This window comes from Panthera leo, chromosome C1 (genome assembly GCF_018350215.1).
Source record: "Panthera leo isolate Ple1 chromosome C1, P.leo_Ple1_pat1.1, whole genome shotgun sequence".
NCBI classification, from domain to species: domain Eukaryota; kingdom Metazoa; phylum Chordata; class Mammalia; order Carnivora; family Felidae; genus Panthera; species Panthera leo.
This window is the reverse complement of record NC_056686.1, coordinates 103,079,785-103,101,879: the sequence shown is the minus strand read 5'-3', so window position 1 is coordinate 103,101,879 and position 22,095 is coordinate 103,079,785. Positions and strand designations below refer to the sequence as shown.

At 45.6% G+C, this 22,095-nt stretch overlaps 1 protein-coding gene across 6 annotated transcripts in view; it reads right to left on the bottom strand.

Moving 5' to 3' along the window:
• BCL9 (BCL9 transcription coactivator) overlaps positions 1-22,095 on the bottom strand; it is an 84,641-nt gene that overhangs the window by 19,609 nt on the left and 42,937 nt on the right. For 2 of the 6 annotated variants that reach the window (XM_042953689.1, XM_042953692.1), the window contains exons 1-2: positions 5,197-5,310; positions 1,469-1,603 (exon numbers count right to left, since the gene is read on the bottom strand). The gene's annotated coding sequence lies outside the window, so the exon portion shown is untranslated. Of the gene's footprint in view, positions 1-1,468; positions 1,604-5,196; positions 5,311-5,669; positions 5,688-22,095 lie in introns of those variants that run through there. The other 4 variants (XM_042953693.1, XM_042953694.1, XM_042953691.1 and 1 more) reach the window with 3 other exon arrangements.

Here is a 22,095-nt window from a genome sequence, read left to right as displayed (position 1 = left end):
AAAGGCACAGAGCGATGCAGCACAGTCCTCCCCCTTCTCAACCGGGTTCTGCATCACAAGCGTTCAGCAAGCACGGTTCACATACTTTCGGGAGAACTTGGGGCCAAACGACCTGGCCAGATGATTTCCTCTGACTGAGTGCCTACTGTGGCACAAGGCTACATTGACTTGAGCTAGGTAAGTCAATAAAACAAGCTACTGGTCGAGCAGGACAATTTCCAGTGTGAGTCCTTGTAAAACAGAATTAGAACCCTGAGCCTCCCCCTTTGCCCAGATTTTATAGTTCTGAAATTGCAAGGAAGAACCAAGTTCCAGACTGTTCTAAGGCCACACTACCTCGGAATCTTTAAAAGGAGACTCTACAAGGTGGTCACAGTGTTGTAAAGAAATTCACAAGTTAATCTGACCAAGCTCAGAACCACCTCTACAATTCCAATTTCCATTCCTCCAATGATCCTTTCCCACTTTCCTGCTCTAAGAAGTCAAGTTTATTACAACTATGTCATGTTTAACAAATTTCATTTCTACACTATGACCACTGCTCCATAAAAGGCAGAGTATCAAACTTAGAATGTGGAACGAAAAGGCCGCAGGATTCCATTCCTAGCTCATTCTTGACTTCTGGCATGCCAACTCCTAACAGGCTTCCTTGCAGAAAGAGTACACAACAGGAAGAACCACTCTCTCTCCAACATGTGGGGGAAAGACAACTAGGCGATAGGCATGTGCAGAAAATCTTGGTCCACACAAAATACTAACGTTGTGTTTTCATACTCGAAGGGTCAAAATGCCTCTAGTGCCCTGCAGGCCAACAAACCTTAGGCAAGCAAATAAACATTTCTACCAAACTAAAGAGTCTTGGCAAAATGTAAACATTCAAAAAGGAACTTCAACTATCATTTGGAATGACGGCCACCCAAAGTAAAATGTCAGCACAGATGTCCCTTCTTTGTGAAATTCTCCTTGATTCCCAGCTATCCCTAGGCATGTCCTCTGTGGCCCTTCAGCGTCATAGTCACAACACTATTACACCTTATAAACTGTATCCCTGTTATGTGGAGACACAGAGCCCCCTGAGAAAAAGGGTCATCATCTCAGCACCCGATGCCCAAAAGAAACTCAATAAATACTGAGTGATCCAAGGATTATAATGAGCTTGGGGCTGAAGTTTTGCTACCTTTGGCTTGTATGTACACAGACCAATGAAGACACGCTAAACACCTGTTTAACGTCTTCCCACCTGCCCTTCCCATGAGGTGAGCAATTGCAGAGGTCCCTGCTCACAGGAAAGTATAAGGTGACTACACTTACAGTTTAGACTTGCATTTGACTTGATGACCTTTGCCTTGGGAACTGTTACAATAATGAACAAGTGGAAGGTATAAGAGACCCTACAGAAACAGAAACAAAACTCTAAAATACTCAGAGTGAATCGCAGAAGTTACATGTTCATCATCAGGTTCTTTACCTTTCGAGATGTCCGATCTGCTCTCTCTTCTACATTGGGACACGGAAGAACTTTCCAAGAATGAGCTCTGCCTCCCAAACAGAAGGGGATTTTTAGGTCAAAGTGGAGTGACACCAGCTAGTCCCACATTGAGTCCTACAGGGACGAGAAGAATGGAGAAGTTCATACCCCAATTCACACCAACTGCAAAGAAAACCACCCATTCCCCAATGCTCTGTGGCCAACAGAGTATTTGGAAGGAGTAGTGAGAAAATAATTAGGTCAAAAATGGAGAATGAAGGCAAACCACTAAAACTCAAAATGCAAGGAGACGGAGCAGCACAGCCCAAATCCGCCCCCCTGAAGACGGGGCTGTTTCGCAAAACAAAATCCGCCAGATGTGAAAGCCTAATGCTAATCATCGTTTTTACTTTTCTCCACAACCAAGAATAGTCACCAACAGGCTGCAAAACAAACTTTTACTTCATACCTTCTTTACGCTCTTGGATTTGGCATGATGGAGATGTTGAAAAAAATACTGCAAAGCTTTAACCGCGAGTGGCCATAAGATCATTTAATTTTCAAAAATCAGCTGGTCTAGGGCAGGAGCCCTTAACCTGGGACCCACTGCATCACATGGGGTCTGTGGAGAGACTTGGTGGCAGCTGTGGACTTACTGGGGGGAAACGTCCATCTTCGTTTGTACTCACTCACCTCTTCAGCAAAAGTCAGCACTGCCTTCAATTGTGAAGGGAGCTAACGACCCGTGATAGTATTAGCAACCCTGTGACTGTCACCAAGACAAACCACAGGACATTTTCATGTCACATTATACTTGCTGCAGATACTTCAACACAATATTTACTCATCACTAGTTCAAAATTACAGTATGGTGAGACCTGCAGCTACATTTTGTTATTTAATGTGTTAGAAAGAAGCATATGTATTACTATATCATAACTGATTAACATTTTGATAACTGTTTCCATGTCATTTGTAAGTCCATGTGTTTCATTTTATGCATTTTAAAAACACAGTTCCCAAAAGAGGTCCTATATTTCATTAGCCTGCCAAAGGTGTATGTGTGACATAGGAGGTTAGGAACAAATAAAGTTGTTCTGGGACAAATAAAAGTTTCTATAGACTCTAACAGCGCAGTCAACCAAGGCAGACGGACAAGTGGGTTATTCCACCAACAATATTTCATAGTTGAAGAAAATTAAGGCACCATGAAGCCAAGTAACATGTCCAAGATCACACAAATTTAGGGCAGGCATCAGTCTAGGTGAGCATTCACAGCATGTACATTCCTACTCTGCATGGGGACCTCTCCTTACATTCTCCGATTGTCATCACTCTAACTTCCTCGTAAATGGAGAAGAGGTATCACCTTTCAAAAAATCAGTAGGAAACCAAAACCCAGATGATAGAACAAGACAGATGCATAAGGTACTCCTTTTTGTTCCTCGATCAACTATGCTGCCATGATTGTTACAAAAGCTGAAAGTGGTCTGTTCCTGAGAGAGCAGTCTTTTAGAAGTGAGAAAAAAGTTGGGCTACATCATCTCTCATTCTCAGAAGTGTTCAAAGCAGTTTACAGATAGGCATTCACTTGTTAAGCAATGCAATGTGTTATGAGTGGTCAGGGCAGTGGGATCCCCACTTCATCAATGGGAAAACTGGAGAATAAATATGAGAGATTAGTTCAAAGTCACAGAAGTCAATGGGAAGCCAGCTTCCTGATTCCAAGTTCATGGCTCTAACCACCATCCCAAGTCACCATGATCAAATAATTTAGTTGGTTATAATGCTTGTGAAACCTCTGTACGTTTTCCCCCCTATAAGCCAGAGAGCATTTTCTTTTGATTCACAGCAGCAGACACTTCTGAAGGCTATGGGGCAAATATCCCATAGAACAAATTCTAATGTGCATAAGTACTTTTTCACCTATGTTAGTCATCTAAAAATCGAGGTCAGGGATCCTGAGCTCAAAAGCCAAGTTACATACAACTTGCCTTCTAAGAAGAGACCAGTGTGGAATCGTTCCTTCACCTTTTAGTCAATGACCTCCTTACCAACCTACCATATCTTGTGGAACTATTATCATCTAACATTCAACACTGTTACTACAAAATAGCATTATAATGGTTCAATTATAGATCCTAGGTCCTAAAACTGTGAGATGTCACCCCAGCCCCAACTTTGCCTTAGATTTTCTCTTTTTATTCAAACCACCTATTACTGGAATCCTCATTCTTCAAAGCATCCTTACATCATCTAACTTGTCCTTTCATGAACTCATCTCTGTCTTTAATAGCTTGGGTCTTTTTTCCATAGTTAGTAAGCATGTCTTTCTTACATTTGTACTTAGGACCAAAACGTTATTCACAGTAGCATTAATCTCTTGCTAAAATCCCAAACCACTAGTACCAAGACAAAAAACCAAAATCAACAGGGCAATCATGCTGCAAAATCTCCATGCAGAGTCAAACTCACACATGACTGTTACCCACCCATAACCTTTTGCCCCTCCCAGGCCCTACCTCTCAACTATTTTACTACTCATCCTTCCTACCTGCTACTTCGGACTCATCATTTTGTGCTCTGTGCACAAGAGTCCAAATCTCTGGTCTAAGAACGAACACTTAATTCTCGAATATTTCAAATGCTAGTTATCCACCACACATCACTGATCAAAATGTATCTCTTTACACAGCCACCAAATCACTTTCCCACTGAAGTCACGGCCAGGGAGCAATCCATGTTTGCCTTAACCAAAGACTAACTTTGCACCAATTCCATCCCACCTTAGAGTCTCTCTCCACCAAGAGATACTTATGCATATTTCTCTACCTTGTCCAGTAACTTTATTCGTCCCTAACTGGACTAGAATTTAGGCTCTAAGTCCTTCTTCTCTATCACAGACCAGGGGGCCCTTGGAGGACAGATTTGAGGCCTCCTCCTTCAGGCTTGGGAGCCACCAGGTAAGGCCCCCAGCGACAATATTACAGGCCTCTGGCCCTTCCCTCTGAACATAATAACCAACCCTGCTGTTGTTCTCCTTAGGATATCTCCATTTCACCAGGCTCACCCAACACTAACCAGTGACATCTTAATAGTCTTTGCAACTTTCAAAGGTCAATGGCTAGGGCTCCACTTTGGAAATCACTGTTGTGTCCACGACCCCCACAATGACTCAGTGACCTAGACATCACCACCTCACCTACTGGAGCCCTTTACTACTCATACATGCTTCTTAGCTTTCACTTCCCCTCACCCTTCAACAAGTCACTGGCCTGCAAAGTCCCCTTTACCTCTCTATCCACCTCCGGGGTCTTACAGACCCACCAAACTCAACCCGAATTCCCTTATTTAGCTCTCCATCTCCCCCCTCCAAAGCCCCTCCATCCCCGGACATTGGGACCGTCCCATCTCCTCGTTCAGCCTCTCCAAGCACTGCTTGGGACACAACCTCTAAAAAATCGAGAGATGCCGCGGTCTCTTCCCACTGCTCAGTGAGCGGTGGGCAAAGGACGTCCCCCCTCCTCCCCCACAGGTTTCTCCAGACTCAACTCACTAAATCCGCAACCTCGACCCCCGCCCCTTTTCTCCCCTCCCCCCCAACCCCTACGGCTCTTCGCGGCTGTGGCCACCCCTGCCCCCAAACCGGCTCAAAACACGCGGACCCGGCCCCCCCACACCCCCGACTCCAGCCCTTCCCCTCCCCCTCCCCCCGAGGTGCCACTTACCCCCGCGGCGGGAGTGGGGGAGGGGAGAGGAGGAGCGGAGTAGGGGAGGAGGTTTCGGTCCGGGGCGGCTCTCAGCCCCGGGGGGCCGGGGCCGGGGCCAGCGGCAGCGGCGGCGCAGCGTCTCCCCCCGGCGGCGGCAGCGGCGGCGGCGGCGCCGTCCCACTCCCGCAGGCACACATAGGCTCCATTGTCCGCCGGCGCCTCCCCCTTTCCGGCTCCCCCCTCCCGGTCCCGCCCCTTCCCCCTCCCCTCGGCCCTCCCCCAGCCGCACCGCGCCACGAAAGGTACCGCCGGCCCCGCCTCGGACGCGAGCGGAGAAGTGCCCCCTCCCCCGGCCCCGGCGTCCCGCCCGGCGGGGGACTGGGGACTGCCCCTCCCCGCCTCGGCGCTGGGCCCGCCGCCGGGAAGGGCCCGCCCCCCTCCAAGGGAATGTCACTTGTTCCCCCTCCCGGAACGCGCGCGATGGTACCAACCCGGCCGCTTCCTCCTCCCCTTCCCCGGCCTTCCCGGAGAGGCACCGCCCCCAGCGCCCCGCCCACCAAGTAGCCTCGCCTCCTCGACCCCGCCCCTCCCCGGAACATTTTACTATGGGACCGCCCACCGCCAGCACCACCTCCTGTTTTGCATGGGCACGCCCATGGGGTCCCCGCCCCGGTTCGTCACCCGGCCAGAGGTGACGCCTACTCCCCACCTTAAAGCGGCAGAGCCCTGTTTCTCAACTGAAAGCACCTCCCCAAGGGCCGGTGGGGTGGGAGGTGCGGCCGGGGAGGGTCTCTTCTTTCCCCGAGCCGTCCTCCGCGCGCACGCACTCACCCGGACCTCCCCACCGCCTGCTGCAGCACCGGGGAGCAACCCCAGGGGACCAGTAAAGGCACGGAGGGGGGCAGGGCAGCGTGGAATTTGGCCATCTTTGACAGAAACGAATTGGAAGCTGCCAAAGGAAGGGGTCTTTCCCTCACTCTTCCCTGCTGCCCTGGTCCCGGCCTAGTCGTCAGTCTTCAAGGCGACCCCCTCACACCTCCAGGATGCCACTAGCGCAGGTCCCGCGTTTTCACCTCTCAATCTGTGCACTGCATTAGCGGTTGCCTGCTTTCTCCCCTCCCAGGGGAGCAGGCCCCTCTTGGGGTTGCACTCTCCCCCACCCTCTCCAAAGCCGACTCTCGCCCGGGTCCTGCAGACACGATGGCTGGTGCCGGGTCTCTCCTTCCACGTCCGGCCCAGCCCAGCCCAGCCCAGCCCCGCTCGCGCGTCGCAACCTGGTGCCCTAGAGGACTTAATGCCCAGATCCTCGAATGGCTTCACAACCGCTTTTTGATCGAAGTATCGCTCCCCTGATTTTTCGGGAGGCCTGTGCTTTGGAGGACTCGAAGCCCAGGCATCCCGGCACTGTCCCCTGTGGAGTGGGAAGGTAACCCCTTAGATTGCACTTTTTCTCAGAAGGAAAAATGACGGCATCCTGGTGACCGCATGTTGCTGAATAAAGCTCAGATTAAGGCTACTCCTGTTTTATCTTTGTGGCCCTCGTTGCTGCCGTGACCAACTGTTATTACAGACACGTCTACTCCACAGTCCTCCCGGGAACACACTGTTGTTACATCTCTGTATTTGTGCTTTGTAGAATCTTGGTCTAAGATGTTTCTCTGCAACTTCGTGCACTGGCCCTACAGCCTTTCTGAATCAGTTAAGTGAAGACTGCCTATGTTACAATGTAGTGCCTAGTCTCCCTGAAGAAAGAGGGGCAACATGGCCAAGAGAAATAGATAAATTTTCTTCTGGTTTTGCTTCTACCACCCATAGTTTTAAGCAGGATGCTTAATTCTGTAGTCAGTTTCCCTGTCTACAAAGTAGGAAACCTACCCTGGGGCAATCTTTTAACTAATGGTGCTGGTTGTAAAGGAGAACCCTGAATGATGAAGCTTTGGAAACCACTTAGAAGTCTTGGGTGGCCATGTAAGTTTCTATTCCGTGTCTCCCCAGCCTAGATCCTATGAAAACCTGTTTTTTCATAGCAAGATGTTTTCTCTTTGTCTTCCATTATGACTAAGGATATAAATAAGGAAAAAAAGACAATAGTATATTTAAACAATACAAAGCTGGGGAGCCTGGGGGCTCAGTCGGTTAAGCGGCTGACTTCGGCTCAGGTCATGATATCATGGTCCGTTAGTTCTAGCCCCGCGTCAGGCTCTGTGCTGACAGCTCAGAGCCTGGAGCCTGTTTCCGATTCTGTGTCTCCCCCTCTCTCTGACCCTCCCCCGTTCATGCTCTGTCTCTCTCTGTCTCAAAAATAAATAAACGTTAAAAAAAATTTAAAAAAAAAAAGAAAACAACAATACAAAGCTAAGATCAATTGAAGGATTCCAAATGAGAAACAATTAAAATGCTTTTCTGTCAAGTTTTGGAGGTAGGTGAGAACCTCTATAAAAAGAAGACAGGGGGGAAAAGTAAGGTATGCACTTGTGAAAAGACAACTAAAACCAGGAATACGCAAGAAACATTTGGGATTGCAAACGTAGGTGGAAAGAAGGGATTTACAGAAGGTACCTGTAAGAGAAAACCATTACTAAAATAAGCTCCTGGGTGGGGTGTTCCAGGCCTGATCATTTCTATTCAAAGTCAAGCTCACTATAACAATAATACATACAAAAAAGTCTTAACCGTTTCACTAGGCATTACGCCCTCAACTTTATGTGTCAAAATTCAAATTATTTACTGAACCAGAAGAAAAATGTAAATGAATACTAAATGTGCAACACTAGGGTAACAGAGCAATATATTAAGAATAACGTGTGCTAAAAGTCATGAAATCGAAAGGTTAGAGTCTCCATAGTAATGTTAAATTACCTGCATTGCACATGGGATTGAAATGCATTTAAAAATATTATTTATTCTATCAAATAGTTTATTTTACTAGAATTTTTGTCTTCTGAATTTTCTAACTTCCATTCATTTCCATCTCACTTGAGAAATAATTCTATTTTGCTGTATAGAGATCTAGCATGCTGTATGTACATAAATACTAATGGATGATGATGGAATCATTTTTAAAAGCATCCTATAAATAAGAGCTTCAAACTATTTCTGCTCCTCTTGAAATTCTAAGATAAATCATTTTTAATCCAAATGGTTAACAATGTTAAAAATTGAGGCTTTTGACACCGAAGAGACCTGGGTTTGTTGTTGTTGTTGTTTCCTTTTTGAAATTTGCTTCTCATAATGATGATAAAGCACTGACTCTGATGTAAACATGGATGGTATAAATTTGGCCTGTTAGTTCTTCAACTATTCACAGTATCTTTTATTTAAGTTTGACTCCCGTCTTTTTTTTTTTTTTTTACCTATAAATTCCGCTTTCAAAATGTTTTTGTTCCCCCAGCTCTTGATAAACTTAGACTGAAATTTTAGGGTTGGAAAGAACCCCCTTCTGTTTTACAGAGGTGAATTCTAAGACACAGACGTTTAATGACTTGCCAAGATTATACCCATTTTTAGGGAGTAGAATTGAAGTCCAACACTCTTTAGCACTGTTAACTGCCAAGCGTTGTTCATTCCTACTAATATTTATCATTGTAGAAGAGAACATGAAGTTCTACCTCAGGATGTTGAAAGTAAGACTCAGAAAGGCTGAGCCCACTCAGCCAGCTGGTGCTAGGGCTTTCAGAGGCCCTAACAAATTCTTGCCTTGGTCAAAGCCCTCAGTTTGTCTAGTTTCCTGCTGTTTATACTGTTTCTTACTGATTCATCTACTCCATTGTCCAAACCAAAACAGGCAAGTTTCAACCCCAAAGGAATACTACCAAGAGAGTCATTTGTGACTGAAAATGAAGGGTTAGGATGGAATGGTGTCTTAACCTTTGTAGTCTACTGCCCAATGCTGTAATAAAATACCCAGCAGGCAATTTCTTTGCTAGGGTGCCCATGAAGGAGAATCAAATCTCCCTAACCCAGCTTTCACCAGTCCATTTAAGTCAATGGGGAGTCTCAGAGCTTCATCCCTACTGGGAAAACTTAGGGCTAAGTGTCTCTTTTGTAAGGAAGAAATCAATATTCCCACCTCCTTCCTTCTGGCCACTCCACCTGGGGCCATTGGCACTTGAATGTGAGTGTGGGTCTTGCTCTTTGTCACCACAAACCTGCTGTCCACAATCTGGGAATTAGAGGCATCCTCTCTGTGAAAGCTCTGACAGATCTGCGATGTGACGCTCAGATTCTTTGAAAAATTACCATCGATGTTTCCCTTTTGTTTTTCGTACTCAGACCTGTGTGGTTGTGTCTCCTAACCTCATGTCTGCCATCTAAAGGTCAAGCCTTGTGACTTTCAGACTGCTATTTCCTTCCGGAGCCCCGAATGACTGATATATAAATGCTGATCCTCGGAGTGCCTGGGTGGCTCAATCGGTTAAGTGCCCAGTCTCTTGATTTGGGCTCAGGTCATGATCTCACTCGGGGATCCAGCCCTGAGTCAGGCCTGAGTCAGCCCTGCTGACGGTGTGGAGCCTGCGTGGGAATCTCTCTCTCTCTCTCCCTCTCTCTCTCTTCCCCACCCCTGCTTGTGCGCTCTCTCTCTCTCTCTCTCTCTCTCTCTCTCTCTCTCAAAAATAAATAAATAAACATTTAAAAAATAAAATATAAATGCTGATCTTCTTCCCCAGTCTTTGGACCACAGTCCATCATAGCTTAACAAGAAACACGTGGGATGTTTTAGGTGCTCCAATCATGTCTCCCCAAATCTCTTCATCTTCATTCCAGTCCTTCACATCTGCCATTATAGACCCACAACCCTTTTCCTCTTCAATTGCCATTAATTTCCTGTTTCATTTTGTTCTTCACCTCTTTCCCAGCAATAATTCTAAGTATTTCTACTACTTCATTTCATTTTCTTCTCCCAGACATACCTCTAGAAACGCTGCCCTTCAGATACACCTATTTTATTTCTCCTGGGTTTCCACCCTCCGAGCTGGAGGCCTCCCACTTCCCACAATCACCCTCTCCCTGGCTTCTCTGGAACTGCAACTGGACCACACCTCCATGGTTTGCATCCAGGTTGCTCTCATGTGCCACGATGCCTTTCTGGAGTGCCTGGCCACCCATTGTTCCAATAGTGAAAATGCCTAATGTTTGTTTCCACTCCTGGGCTGCCAGACATTATTAGAAAAAAACCCACAAAACCGAGAAAGTGGGTCCCAGTCAACATTTAGGCGATAGAGCTTCAACTGAACTTTGTTACTATTTACTTGGCAATTCTTCTATGTATCGTCATCACCTCCTATAACACTTCCTGCAACAATTATCCCAAATTTTATCCACTACTCCTCCTACATTGCAAGACCTACCTTGTCATCTCACCCCACCTCTAAAGGAGTTTTTTACTTGGTTATTTCTCTTCCATCTACTTTGCCTTTGCCTTAGTATCTCAGTAAAATCTTTCTTACTCCAACACTCTTCTTCCCTTTTCTTTTTATTCGCAATTTATCCAAAGGGTAACCTACATTCTCACCATCCATTTTCCTCCTCTATAATTAACCCAAGCGTTCTACTAGAATTCTCTTCAACATGGCCAAACCTAATCGCCCAAAGCATCCAATGAATATCATTTCCTTTCTGAATCTCTTATAGTTTGAACCGCAAGATAGAATGTTATTCTGATTTTGTCTCCCCCACCACACCCCCAATTTTATTGAGATGTAATTGACACACAACATTGTATAAGTTTAAGGTATACAATAACATACTTTGATGTATGTATGTACTGTGAGATGATTACCACACTATGAGTAATTACCATCCATCACCTCACATAGTTATAATTTTTTTGTGTGTAATAAGAACTTTTAAGATCTATTCTCTCAGCAACTTCAAATATATACAGTATTGTTGACTATAGTCACTACATTCCCAGAACTGATTCATCTTACAACTGGAAGTTTGTACCTTTTGAACACCTTCACCCATTTCCCCCCGACCCCCTACTTCCTGCCTCTGGTAACCACCAATCTGTTCTGTTCTTGTAAGTTTGGGTTTTTTTTTTTAGATTCTGCATATAAATGAGATCATACAGTATTTCTCTTTCTCTGACTTATTTTACTCAGCATAATGCCCTCAAGTTTCATACACGTTTTTGCAAATGGCAGGGTTCTTTCTTTTTTATGGCTGAATAATACACCACTGTACACATATAACACATTTTTTAATCCATTCATCCGTTGATGGACACTTAGATCATTTCCATGTCTTGGCTATTGTAATTAGTGGTGCAGCTGTCTCTTGAGACAGTGATTTCACTTCCTTCATATAGATACCTAGAGGTCCGTCTCCTTTATTGATTTAAATTCCTCTTTTTGTCTCCTAATTGTGAATGTTCCTTAAAGTCCTTGCTTCTTTAATCTTTCCCCTCTCCAAGTCTCCGTAAGATGCCTCTCTCACTCTTCTAACTACAGCCATTGCCCCTTTGCAGAGGACCAACACATCCTAGGGCCTTTGAGCTTAAATCCTACATTTCTGTCTACTCAGCCTGCCTATCTACAATCAACTCAACATGTCAAAAAACAAACTCACCATCTTTCAAAATTAAGTCTCATCTCTGAATTTACTATCTTTAACTCATGCTCAAAACTTTGGCGTAACCCTGACTCAAAATCTCCATCCATCTATCTCTTCTCAGTCACCAGTGTCCACAAATTCCTCCTTAAATCAGTTTATTGTTTTCTGGTCCCAACTTGGGCCTGCTGTAATAGCCTCCAAATAGTCATTCCAGCCTCTAGCCTCTCCCCTTGTCAGTCAGTTCTCCATGCTCCTTCCAGATAGGTCTTCCTAAAAGACTTGTTTATATATATTACAGTTAATGCAGTGTCTATTCCTGTCTGATTACTTCAGCCCTACTGGTTCTTCTGGGCCCAACTAGGCCCCCTCTACCCTAAGATCTCAATGGTGTGGTGTGACAGGAACAATATTGCCTTTAGAGTCATCTGGACCTGGGTTTGATGGAATGTTGGACTACAGTTTACTAACCAAGTAACTTCAAAATGAAGAAAAAGAAATGTTCTTTTCTTTCTCATCCATTATAGAAGGTGTTTATATCTCCAATTTTAGAACATAGCATGGATATGCAAACTTTTAACACCCTGTACCTTTTAAGGTAGTTCCTGGTCTTGCCCTATATCTGGAGAACAAAATCATATACCTCTCTGTGTTTTGCAATCATTTAGTCATTGCTATATTTACTGAGCAGCTACTAAGTGCTGGGCATCTTGGGGGGGGGGGTGCACAAATATGAATCAGGTATCAAATTTTGTCCTCAAAGTCTAATCAGACTTATACAGATGATTCATTCATTTAAAAAGGGGGGAGGGAAGGGTTCAGTAAGTGCCAGGTATTGTGCAAAGCACCAAAGATTCAAGTAAGTATACGACAAGTCCCCTCATGTTGGTACCTGGGATCAATCTAGTTAAGAATACTGACAAGTGAACATTTATAATCAAGTATAATAAATGCTAGGAAATGGATAAATACCAGGTGTCCAGGGCACACAGAAGAGAGGCATCTAATCCACACAAGAGAGTCACGGAATGCAACCAGACCTGAGCAGAATCTCAAAGAACGCGTAGGAGTCAGCCCAGCAAAGGACTCAGCAATGTGCAACGGCTCAGCTGTGTGACAGTGTATATAAATAACCACAAAACAAGATAGAAAGTAATAAATAAGTGGCAGAGCAGAGGCAAAAAGTAAAATGGCAATCAGAGGAGATATATTATCCGGGGGCTGGGTGAGATGAGCAAAAAATGCATCATGGAAGTGGAGGCATTTGAGACTACCCAAAGGGGGCAGCAGGCAGGTTGATTCAGACCCGCAGTGGGGCTAAATCAATGTCTTCTCCACATTCTATGCAGCACACCCTCGCACAATGGCACCACACCTTGTCTGCTGCCATGAGGATGACGATGATGATGATGGTATCTAAGTCTTGCTCATAAAGTTGGCTCTTCTGATTTCCTAGAATGCTTGTAAGGGGAGACTGAAGATTCAGCAGAGCCATTTCTGGGTAGAGGGGCCCTCCATCAGACTGCCCGGCGTTGAATTCCACCATCAGAGAGTTGTGTGATCTTAGAAAAATTACTTAACCTCTCTAGGGTTTCGTCTTTTCTTTCATAAAGTGGAGTGATGCTAATATTTTCCTCACAGGGTAGTGTGAGGAATAAATGAGCGCCCACATGTAGACATGTAGGACTAGTGCCTGGCACATAGTAAGTCCCCAGTAAATGTTGGTTATTACTACATTTCATCATCTCTGGATTATCCACAATGGGACTGGCTTTAGGGGGAGATTTTAGGAGCACTGAGAAGGTTACCTCCTCAATACCTCACTTATTCTCACATTTAAATCTCCCTCAGTGGGATCTTGTCAACTCTCCTAACACACTCCTTTAAACTCTGCCATTAGAAATTCATATCTTTGGATTTAAGATGTCCCTTCCCCAAGCCCTTGGGAAGCGTAACACAACAAATTATTTTAATAACTTATCTGGCCAGACCTCTGCCCTCCTTAACTGTTAACTGTATGGAGGGAATGTTGTGGAGAAGAAAGGAAAAACTAATTCTGGAGTTTGGAGAACCTTCCCAAAAATTAAAGCCAGGAGATGCTCAGAGGGCTTTCTGAAGGCAGTAGGTCCTCTGGGATTAGGGGAAGGGTCGGATTGGACAGAGATGCCAAGATGTAACAGTGAAAACAAAAACAAGGTCATTTGTGTCAGTAAAAACAAGCTTTACTAACTTAACAGACAATGCTGACCTTGACTTGGGGACTCTCCACTTTCTCTACTCTGTGTTTCAGAGTAAATAATTTCACTCAGGATCAAAGTTGAATCGTATCAATGAAGAACACTATCAAAAAAGGTGATTCAAAAAAACCCTGGTTTTAAAATTTCATAATGACTTTTACATGTTTGCTTTCTTAGTTATTGTTTATCAATGAGAAGTTAAATTAACACTTAATATGCATTTTAGTGCCAAATTAAATCGAGTGAGAATTTCAGTAGAAGGTGAAGAAATAGTCCTTGTCATGAACCTTACAGTTCAGTTGGGAAAACACAAAAAGTTTAGTAATAATTAATTCCTAAATTGTGTTACAGACATGACAGACAGGAAACAAACTCGACTTTGGTGGGTGGCGGGGGGCGGGGTGGAAAACAATGAGTAGAGTTTGGAGCAATCATCTGCAGCACCAGAAGTTGAACTAGGCCTTGAATAGGATTTGAGCAGTTCCAGGTGGGGATAGTGACCCAGGAGGGAGAGACAAGGAGCCAAGCAAGAGGCTGAAAGGAGAACAGTGTATGTGTGGACAGAAAACGATAATACTAATGGTGATTACAAGCCAACACGACCGCTGCCTTTACTTAGTATTTGGTATATGCATGTGCCAGGCAATAGTCTAAGGACTATATTTATATCGTCTCTTATAATACACACAATGACCCCACAAAGCATGAACTATTGTTCCCATTTTACAGTTGAGGGGTCAGATACTTTGAGAGATAAGTCACTATCCTAAAATCATGTAGTTTAAGTGGGAGCTGAGATTGAAACCCGAGTGGGAGCTGAGATTAAAACCCAAGTCATTCTGAGGTGAAAGCAGGTGTTGGGTGCAGGGACAAATGCAACTGAATAACTAGGGTAGGAGTTCATTACACAGAACACAATAGTGAAGCATGCACGAATGATAACACCGTTAAAAAAACGAAAAAGCCACCCTTTACCAAACGCTGCTTAAGGAATAGACACCTTCCTTACAGCATCATCCAGAATGTGATTTATAGTTATACCCATTTTACAGATGAGAAAATCAAAATGGTAAGGTTGAATGACTTGGCCAAGCCTCGCGGCTGTTAAATAGCACACAGTTCAGATTCAAACACTAGGCCAGCAGCAAAGCCTGTGTTCCCGCTGCTTTTCCTGCCTGCCTCCCTCCTTGAGCACAGGAAAAACTGGGTAAAAATAACACTACTGCAATTTGCATGGCATTCTTCAAAGCCTTTTCATACTCGCAGCCACACCTGATCCTTATGATAGCCATGTGCTAGGTTTGGAAGAAACCTGCATCATAATGAATAATAATAATAATAGTCATAACAATAATTAAAATAATAATATTACGGGGCACCTGAGTGGCTCAGTCAGTTAAGCGTCTGACTTCAGCTCAGGTCATAATCTCATGGTTCATGAGCTCGAGCCCCGCGTCTGGCTCTGTACTGACAACTCAGAGCCTGGAGCCTACTTCAGATTCTGTGTCTCCCGCTCTCTCTGCCCTCTCCTGCTCACACTCTGTCTCTTTCTCTCTCAAAGATAAATAAACATTAAAAAAATTTAAAGTAATAATATTAGGCAGCACCGAGTTCCCCATACCACTGGCACTGTGCGGAGGGCTTTACATGGATTGTATGGTTGGCTTACGGCAACCCTATGAGATAGGCTCTATTATCAATCTTACCTCGCACATGAAGAAACCATGGCTCATAGAGGTTAAATAACTTAATGAAGGAGGCTGGGCTCAGATAAGTTGCAGAACTCATACAAGGTCATGTGGCAGTTAAGTGCGATTCCTGGACGAGGGCACAGCTCCCCTGGTTCCACATCCACGCACACCCTTTGTATGTTACTCTTCTAACAATCTGCAGCTCCAGGAAGGAAGGTAGACCCACAGCGGGCCAGGAGAGCAGATGGAAGGCTGTAGAAATTTTGGTGTGAGGTGATGCAGACCCAGAGAGGGTAACATAAAGGTGAATGAAAAGGCACCACCTGAGGAAGGCTAGAGTAGCTCATTGCTGAAGCGTGTGAACGTAAGAGGAAGGAAAAGAGCTCCAGTTTGGTTTCTAGCCTAAAATGGGGGGAAGTGGCGGGGTTGGTGGGGGTGGGAGGAGCACTGTGGTCAGAAAGGGGGGGCGCATAGTTCAAAACCAACGCTGGTCCACAGTGAGACATATTACATGTCACCCAGGGGCAGCCATGAAAGAAAAGACAGGCGACATCAAGTGTTGCGAGAATGGGGTGGGGGGGGCACTGTAACTCCAGCACGTTGCTGGGGGAAATGGAAAATGGTGCCGCCACCTTCAAAAACAGTTTGGTAGTTCCCTAAAAAGTTAAACGTAAGTTGACCATATGACCCAGCAGCCGTTCCACCTCTAGGTGTCTAGCTAAGGGAAAGAAAAACAGGTCCACACAGACTTGTGTGTGAATGTTCTATAGCAGCATTATTCTAACAGCCAAAACGCGGAAATAATCCAAGTGTCTATCAACCGATGAGTGGATAAATAAAATGTGGTGCGTTCCTCAGCAATAAAAAGGAATGGGGTACTGACACACACTATAACATGGCTGTACCTCAAAATCGCTACACAAAGGGAAAGAAGCCGGGCGCACAAGGACTGTAGCCTGCATCATCCCCTCTATACGCAATGTCCTGGAAAAGGCAAATCTATAGAGACAGAAAGCAGATTAGTGGCAAGGAAAAGGCACACAAGAGGAAAGAAAGGTGTCGCGGACAAAACCTTTGGTGTCACTACCATTCGGGGCAGGGATGATGCTTTGCCTTGGTTGATAGGGTGCTCACTCTGGTAGCCAGGTGTCCCACTAATATTAAAATTTACTTATATTCCCTAAGCTCGCACCCCACCCCCACCACGGAGAACAGAGGTCTGTGCCCCAAGTCACGGCAAACGGCAGGGTCAGTCTATGTGGGGGAAAATTGTCTCTACGTGACTAAAACACACAAGGAGAGTGGGAATGGACTGAACGTGTTCCCTGCATTTGGCTGCTAAAAAGAGAACGGCACAAACACTTTCACCCAAATTAGAAATAACATCAGCATTAGGGAGTGTGGTGTTTCAAGAGCAATGATATTTCACTTAGTCACTAACCAACACCCGGGGTGGATATCATGCTGGACCACCCCCCGGGAATCAGGCTCTTTGGCCTCCATGTGGACTTCTGACTTCAGAAGGAGCCAGCAGTGATTTTCAGGGAAACTCTACAACTGCTTTCCCCAGGATGCAGCGACCCCGGGGCGCCTGGCTGGCTGGCTCAGCCGGTTGAGTGAGTGCCCCTTTGGGCTCTTGATTTCAGCCCAGGTCATAATCCTAGGGTCGTGGGATAGAGTCCCGTGTGGGGCTCCATGCTGAGCATGGAGCCTGCTTGGGATTCTCTCTCTCTCTCTCTCTCTCTCTCTCTCTCGCGCGCGCGCGCGCGCGGGCTCTCTCTCTCTCTCTCTCTCTGCTCCTCTCATAAATAAATACATACATACATACATACATACATACATACATACAATGACCTTCTTCCTCTGGCCCCCACCCCAAGCCTAGGACTTTGGGAAGGGATCCTCCCAGGCTAGGGACTAAAAGATCCCCTCCCTCCCCCAAAGCCTGACAATCCTTTTATGTTTCTCCTTTCACGTCTCCAGTGAAAATGAAACAAATTTAGACTACTGCCCTTGGTTGTGTAATATAGGGGGAAAAAGAAAAGAATCTAGGATCTCCAGATAGAGGCTGTGGAGTATAGACAAGGAAGCCCAGGGCCAGCCAACTGACCCTGGCTTCAGGACGACCCACTACCAACATCACATGGGGGGGGGGGGGGGCGGGTTGTGCAGCTAAGCAGGGTCTCTTAATCCCAGGTTTACCTGGAGACTAAGGCTGGATTTTGGATGGAGGAAAAAAATATACGTTTACTTGCACTAACTTCTAACTGGAACTTATCATTTCCTTCAAACAGGAACACAGGCAATAGATCAAGGCCGTATGAACCACCCGTGACTTTTTCACCAATAGAATCACAGGGATTTTTGTATCACCTTTCAGTTGTGGCAGACATCCCAAATATCGCTTAAACTCATCACCGATGACACAATTACAGTAGTTACTAAATTTGCCAGTAGACCTTTTTATTAATGTTCTAATAAAGAAGCACATATATTAGTGTATGGCGGATTTGATGCTTTTGGCATTTTGATCATGTTTCATTGTAACGATTTTTGCAATGCTATGCATTTCATTCTATGTGTTTAAAATTATAATTCCAACCATAGGTTTCACCAGACTGCTCAAAGTGCGTCCATGTCCCAAAAGAGTTGAAGGACTCCAGGGCTGGAAAACTTTACCCGAGTCCCTCTCCAGCACCACCAAAAATGAGCCTTCCTACAATGCAGGCAATCCCACCATTAGAGAACATTTCCTTCGGGTTTTTAAGATTCCCATTAAAATGCAAATGCCCCCAAAGGAGAAGAACTTCTCCGCGTGTTATTTGTTAACCCCTTAAATAGGGTTGTTTACCAGCTAGCTGAGCACAACACCCTACAATTCAATTAAACAAACATTTATTGAGCTCCTGCCACGGGTAAGGAACCGGGCTTGGGGATAGAGAGGGAAATCCTCTAAGGTTTCTCCTCTCAAGAGTGCTTGCAATCTAGTGGGGGGAATAAAACAAAGCACAGAAAGGGCAGGAGGTGACAAATGGCAGGGGAGAAGGGCAGGGAGCAGAGCTCGTTCTGGGACGGAATGGCTCGGAGCAAACAGATTCCTTCAGGCACGCATTCCAGGACTGACAGAGTATGGACCTCAGAGTACAACCTTGGCCAAGTTCACTGCCCAGTGTGGCGTTAACCAGGTTAAGCAAAGCAGGAAGAAAGCCAGGGCAGTTGAGTTCTCGATTGGGGCCTGCAAAGCAGAGAGGAGGGAGTGACTTAGGGCCGGTGGGGGCAGGGGAGAGTCTAGAAAGACTGTTGGTTGTGATGAATGTGGCACGGAGGAAATGACACATGAGCTGAGCCTAGTAGGGTAAGTTTTTTAAAAAGAGAGGGGGGTGGGGGAGGGGAGGGGAGGGGGGAGGGGCACCGCATTCCTGGCAGAGGTATGCGTCCTGGGTCTGTTCTGGGGATGCCTGTAAAGTGAGAGTTTAGGGAGAGCGAAGGGGCCAGGCAGGAAAGATGGGCACTAGAATGGTAAGACCAAGCTGTGCTGTGAAAAGATCTTAAGTTGAATGCGGAGGAACTCGCACCCCATCCCTCTGGAACAATCAGAAAAGTCTTCATGAAGCAGCGCCTTCATAGTTGAGCTGGGCCATTAAAGCACTGGAAAAATTTCAACAGGTGGGGATGGGGCGGCCAGGGAGGGCTTCAGGCTAAAGGAACAGCAGAGCCAGCAGGGGCCCAAAGCCCAAGGCTTGGTGGGAACCACGCGGCGGTGAGGTGAGCGGCCCAGGGTGTGGGGCCAGTGGCGCACCCAGGGGAGGGGGGGGCAGGATACCTGGCTGCAGGCGGCGGGCAGGGCAGCGTGGCCACCGCACACGTTCCTCGCCCCAGAGCCATCCCACCAGGTCAGATCCTCTCTGGCTGGAGCCTGTTTACCAAACGCCATAGGTGATCTTGATGCGCAGGATCAAAGGTGATCTTCAGGGGCTGGGTAGCAGAAATGGCTCCTTAGGGAGGTGGGTCTTGAGTGCTGGCTAGGAGTGTGCACTTGGGTTAGAAGGCCACCCTGAGCTGAGAATGGACCCCGAGGGAGCACAGTGTTTGTGGAGCGGCGGTTGCTTAAGGGAGTGTGAGGGGACTGAAGAGTTTAGGATGGGAAGTGTGGGGACCCAGGAAAGGGCTATTATAGGGGTCCAGGCAGTGGCAGTGGGAAGGGACGAATGTGAAGATGTTTGGTGACAGAATCTACATGGCACACCGGACAACTAAAGTGGATGGAGGGGCTGAGTCACAGATGACTCCAGGGACTGGCGCTGGGCGGTGAGGAAAACAGCAGGACCTTTACAAGGAAAGCAGGGGGGTAAGGCGCCCGTGTGAGGAAGCCTGTGTGTTTAGATGCCAAGTGCTGGCAGAGTCAGAGGCCAAGAACCGTGTAGATTTTTATTTTGAGGGAGGGCACTCGGTGCTCAGTGGGATATGGGAGGGGACCCAGGTGGCCCACCAGGACTGGGAGGGGGCAGAGCAAGGCCTGCCTGCCTTTATCACCATTTTGTTGAGGGCCCAGTCCCCCAACGGGGTGACAGGAGCCCTGAGCTGTAAACCCAGGCCAGCCCCTTCTCTTCTCAGGAGCTCTTGTTTCCTCTTTGGAAAAGCAGGTGATAATAAAACTTATCACCCACTCATCTCCTGGGAGTGCTGGAGAGCAACCAATATACATACATAAATAAGTTTAAGGCACTCCGCGAGAACAAAGTGTGCTAGAAATGCTAAACAATAATAAATTCAGCCACCTCCTCCACCATGATAGTAAACAAGGTGTCTTCTTTCAAAAACAGATGCGGTTATCCAGATACTAACTTTGAGGCTGTCTGTGGCTTCTAACAAGAAGTAGGGAAATCTAAACTCTTGATTTTCAAGAATTCCCTCATTGGAGAATCTGAGTGACCCTAATACCTGCATCAAACGGAGGTCTGGACCAGACTGCAGTGAATCAACATGAAAATTATTTTATCAGCCCACCTCCCATCCTTTGTATCCACGTGTGACTAATATCAGCATCCAAACGGCAGGCAGTCCCCACCCCCACCCCCAACTGCACTCTGTCACACCCCTGAGGTCCCTGTCTTGGCAGAATGGTGCCATATAAAATATTCACATCCTAGGTGGGATGTGTGCAATCTACAAGGGAAAGGAGGCTGTCAGAAAAAGTAAAAGAAAAAAAAAATAGCACTCCTAAAATGACAAAGGTTGCAAATCCATTTTAAAGGAACACATCTCTAATGGTTTGTTCTGTGCATAAGCACATCTCTTAATAAATCCCACACCAATCTCTGCCCCCCTAAAGAGCAGACCTGATAGGTAATAACTCCCCTCCTCTGTGGTAAAATCCAATTTTCACACCTGGTAAATGAAATAACTCCACTGTGAACCAAGGTCGGGTTGGGGTGAGCCGTTAACAGAAGGTTAGGGGCTGTGCATCATGTAACAGCTCTTCTGGGAACCCTTTTCAGAGATTTGCTCTTTTTATACCAGTTGATACTATTCAGCCAGAAAACCTCCAACCTCCTAGGTTACAAAAGCTGAAGGCTTTGTCACCTGGAGTGGTTATGAACGAGCACTACGGTTCATGGGTCACATATGTGTGAGGCCTGGCTCTGGCCTTTACCTCTTGTTGGTAGGAAGTTTCCTTACGATTTGTGTACTTGTAGGAGATAAGCTTATACTGCATGCCTGACAAATTGGCCATGAGAAGGGGCGATGCTACTGAAATTTACCACCGTAAAGGAGTAAGACACCGGAGGAAAAAAAAATAGAATGCCAAAATCCACTAGGATCTGTGTACTGTACAGACTTAATCAGGAACAACAAAGTGGATATCTGTAGGGAATCAACAACAAAACACACACGTACACACACACAAACAGAATACCAAAAGACATACACATCGGGGCGCCTGAGTGGCTCGAGTCAGTTAAGCTTCGGACTCTAGGTTTCCCTTCAGGTCGTGATCTCACAGTTTTGTGAGTTTGAGCCCCGCGTCGAATTGCCAGCAATTTGGAAAAAATTTAAGATCCTCGTCTCACATCGTATAATAAGAAATTCCAGAGGGATTAAAGAGATAAATATAAAAACGAATCAGTTAAAAAAAAACTGGAAGAAAATGTAGATGAATACTTATCTGACCTTGGGGACAGGGAAGGATATTCTCAGAATAAAATCAAAGGAAAAATAAGTAAATAATTCAATAGATTTGACTGCACAAAAATGTAAAATTCTGTCTGTAAAAAAATTCATAAAACTGGAAGACCAACAACCTAATAGAAACAAAGTATTTCCAACAAATAGGATTTTAACAAATATGACTGAAAAAGAAATTAACCTTATTAGTATATAAAGAGCTCATACAAAGCAATATGAAAAACATAAACACCTGAGTTAAAATTTGACAT